Below are 3,943 nucleotides of genomic sequence, written 5' to 3'. Positions count from 1 at the left end.
CCTCCCTCTAGCCCAGGTTGCTCACAGCCCCATCCAGCCTGGCCTTCAGCCCTCCCAAGGAGGGGGCATTTGCAGCCTCACTGGGCAACCTGTTCCAGTGTCTCACTGCCCTCGTGGTGATGAATACTACTGAGAGAAATGGTGTTCTGTGATGACAGTGTGACAAGCCTCTAAAATCCATCAGTAGTGGATCTGTTTTCTCAGCTGTTGTGATGGAAGGTGGGAAGTGGATCTGAGGATCAGGTGCTGTGCTCTGTAACGTGGCTTTGAGCTTCTGTGGGTCTCTGTATCCATAGGATTGCTGGCAGTGCTGTGGCCATAGGATTGTGGTAGTGCTGAGGACTGTCTTCCCACTTCAGCACTGCCAAAAGCTCAGACAGGCTCTTCTGGTTCACTGGGAACTAAAATAGTCCTCAGCAAAACCAGGCTGTATTTTCCAAGTATCAAGCCACATCACATAACTGATGTTATTCTCAGAGTCGGTGTTCTCCTATTTATGATCATTCTGATGGAGACTTAGATTATTCAGTGGACCAAATCCCCTTAAATGCAGAGTAATTTGAGACATTCACATGTGAACAGACTTCCTTCCACACATTGCCTTTGCTTTAGAAGTGATCAGCTCCATGTACTTCAGGCTTTTAGGAGCATTTGGGGATCAGCACAAGCACAGATGTGCTCCCTGCATGGCCCTGCCTGTGGTCAGTAGCACTGGTTGCAGCCAAAGTAGAGCAGTTGGGTTGGGTGAAGGTGAAGGTCCCAGCCTGCTCCCTTTGTTTTTTGGTTGTGTCCTGGGGGGTTGCTGGGGTGAAGGAAGCATAGGGAAGAACGCTGTTATCCTATGGCCAGCTGAAGTTTTGCAGACCTGGATCAGGTGGCCCAGTGTGGGCTGACCTCGTGTTGAGGTTCGGCCCTGCCAGGCTGTGCAATGCAACTTCCATCCCTCATCCAGAAGCAGGAGCTCTCTGCTCCTTGCAGCACTTGTGTTCCTGAGTGCTGTGACTCCCTGCACTCAGCAGCTCTTCACCTGCAGCTTCTGTCCTCCAGGGACTGACTGCCACCTCCCTCTGGTGGTGGCTTCCATTCCAATTCAGGAGCTTTCTGCTCTGCTCTTTTACCAGGGTTTGGTGGACCTTTGGTACCACCTGTAATGGCTGGTCCTGTTTAAATGCTCCCTCTGCCATTTTCCCACCACGAAGAGCAGAAAGTTTTACAGTTGAATGAATCACCAGATCTCCCTCTCAGCATCCTTCCTCATGGCGTGGTCTCCTTCCAGCTGCTGCCCTGACTTCCCAGGTTGGGATTGAAGGCAGCCAGGCTCTGTCCCAAATGAATGCGATGGAGATTGGCTGCACCCTCTGTCTGCATTGCTCCCCATCTGTTCTCAGGGACTCCCCCCTTCTCGCTCCATGGGTACGTGAACTGTATTTCTGAGAATAAAACTGATTGGTGCTGTGTTTTTTGGGTTGTTTTTTTTCTTCTTTTGGGGGGGGAGGGGAGGTCTTTCTAGTTGAACCTTCCTGCTTGACTCTGAGGTGTGGGATCAGGGCTTGGACTCAGTGAACCCCATGGATCCTTCCAGCTCGGGGCATTCTGTAGGGTGAAGGACCCCAGAAACCCACAGCAGAGCTCTGGGTGCTGAGTGAATGCATGTGCTCACTTGGTTGTGCTTTTTGGATGGGCAAATGGGCAAGAAGGTGTTGATCCTCTGGATATCTGAGCTTGGGACAGGTGCCAGCATCTATTTTGCAATAAACAGCTGTTAGCTCCGGGTCTCTGTGCTCATCTGTATGGAACTGAGGATGCTTGCCATGGTCCTGCCTGCACTGAGAAGTGAGCACAAAGCATGGCCTCTCCATTTTGTTGCCTCAGCATTTGGATTATAAACGTAGGAAAAAGAAATAACCTTCTGGGGGTGTTGTGGTTTCTTTGTAAACCTTCCCAGGTCTCCTGCCATACATCTGAAGGCTCAGCAGAGGGCACCGCGGTCACCGAGGTGCTCGCTTTATCTGGCAGCTTTAAATCACAAAGTGCCCCATAAAGGAGGGTGGCTTAACTCCAATTCGACTTATTTGTACGCTGCAAATTCTTTTTAGGGGTGGTGTTGATTCCAATAGTTACTCTTCCCAGAAATTGATGTTACCAAAGGAGAGTGAGAAGCCACGGGGTGCACCGTATACTTGCTGTCCCTCAGCTTTGTTCCCATCAGTTGATGGCAGCTCTGCAGAATGACTGGCTTGAGTTTGAGTTGAGAACAGAGAACATGAAAGCTGGGACTCCTGTATCGTGCACTGTGCATGTGCCAAAGGGCAAGGAGGGCTGGATGGCCTGGAGTAAAAGTACTTTGGTAACAGCATGGAGAGGTGTCTGCTGAGAAATGGGCAGGAGGACTCTCAGAGGGAATATAACAGACAGCATGCCCTGTGCCTAGGAGAAGTGAGCCCAGAACTCATCCCATGGGATGGGAGCAGCTTGGCTTGGGAAGGAATGCAGTCCTGGGATGCACTGGCATGAGGGTGGTGGTAGTGATGGGTCAGCAGATCTGTGGGCAAGGACAGAAAAAGGGAGCTGCCAGCTTCCTGTGCACCTCAGGACAGCGCTGCTTTGGTTGCAGTGCCAGAACTCCAACATGAAGGCAGTGCTCAGATCCAGGAGAGTGGCTGCTCAGGGACCCTGGGAGGAGAACCAGGAACACAGCAGTGTGGGAGGAGGCTGGGAGCAGCACTACATGAGCAGCCTTCTCACCAGGTTGGCTAAGGCCAATGGTTTGCAGCTGGGATAATGAGAGGGTTGGAGTCATACTGCATTGCACTGGGGATAGGATTGCAATGCACTGCAAGTTGCATTCCGTCATTTGTTTGCAGGCAGAAGGAAGGCAAAGCCACCAAAACAAGGAGATGTGGCTGACTGAAAATGATGGAGCAGTGAAGCTCCATGGCTGAGCAGAGCAGTGCAGCAGGTACCTGTTATTCCATACTGTGTGCTCACATCTCACATTGGGTGCTGTGCCCATGCCTGGCAAATCAGCCACCTCTCTCTGGCTGAGGTGGGCACTGTGGGTGATGGGTGCTGCAATGGTAACAGACACGGGGAAGGATTTGGTTTGGCTGCAGGTGGTGCTGCAAGAGATGGCACTGCGTGGGGCTGGATGTACCACACCAGACACGTAAAAAGAGAAGAGTTTTATTGGTTATATACTGTAGAGCTGACAGCGTTCGAGTCAGGAGAGACATGCAGAGAAGTGTGGTTACATGTGGCATGCAGACTGCGAGCACTGGGACGGGGAGAGGTGAGCAGGGGCAGAGCTGCTCCCCTGGCTCTGTGGTTATGAAAACATTTATTGCATTATTGCCCTCTAACTAAGCTGCCCCAGCCCAAATCTATGTCCGCAAATACAAAAAAATAGATAATTATATATATATTTTTTTCCTCTTTAAAAATACATTCCATGCAGCCCCAGCACCGTCCCCTCCCCTACCCGGATCCTTTCCATCAGCTGCAGCAGCAAAGAACGGCTGGGAGCCCCCTGTGCTGTGCGAGGGGCAGAGCTGAGGGCTGCACTGCAATGTCTGTGTGGTTGTTGCTCCATCCCCAGCACTGGGAGCAGCCCTGCACCCCCTCTGTCCTCTCGCAGAGCTGGTGGCTGTGTGTGGGGATGGGGCTCCATCAGAGTGCAGTGGGGACACTGCAGTGCCTCCTCTACTCTGACCAAGGAGCGCTGACGCAGCAAATACATTTACACCTTTGGAATGAGCCTCGTGGCCTCAGGTCCTCTAAAAGCCCGTTATATTTATATGCTAAAATTACAAATATTTCTTCCGTGATGGCAATATTTACACATACACTATTTTACAGCCGTTCCAAAAGAAAAAAAAAAAAAAAGAAACAAAAAAACCAAAACACAAAAGAAAAAAGTGTGCAATTTGAGTCAGAAGACATCGTG

This window comes from Lagopus leucura, unplaced genomic scaffold (genome assembly GCF_019238085.1).
Source record: "Lagopus leucura isolate 7727_CA_CO unplaced genomic scaffold, USGS_WTPT01 Super-Scaffold_100051, whole genome shotgun sequence".
NCBI lineage: Eukaryota > Metazoa > Chordata > Aves > Galliformes > Phasianidae > Lagopus > Lagopus leucura.
This window is presented reverse-complemented; position numbering follows the sequence as displayed.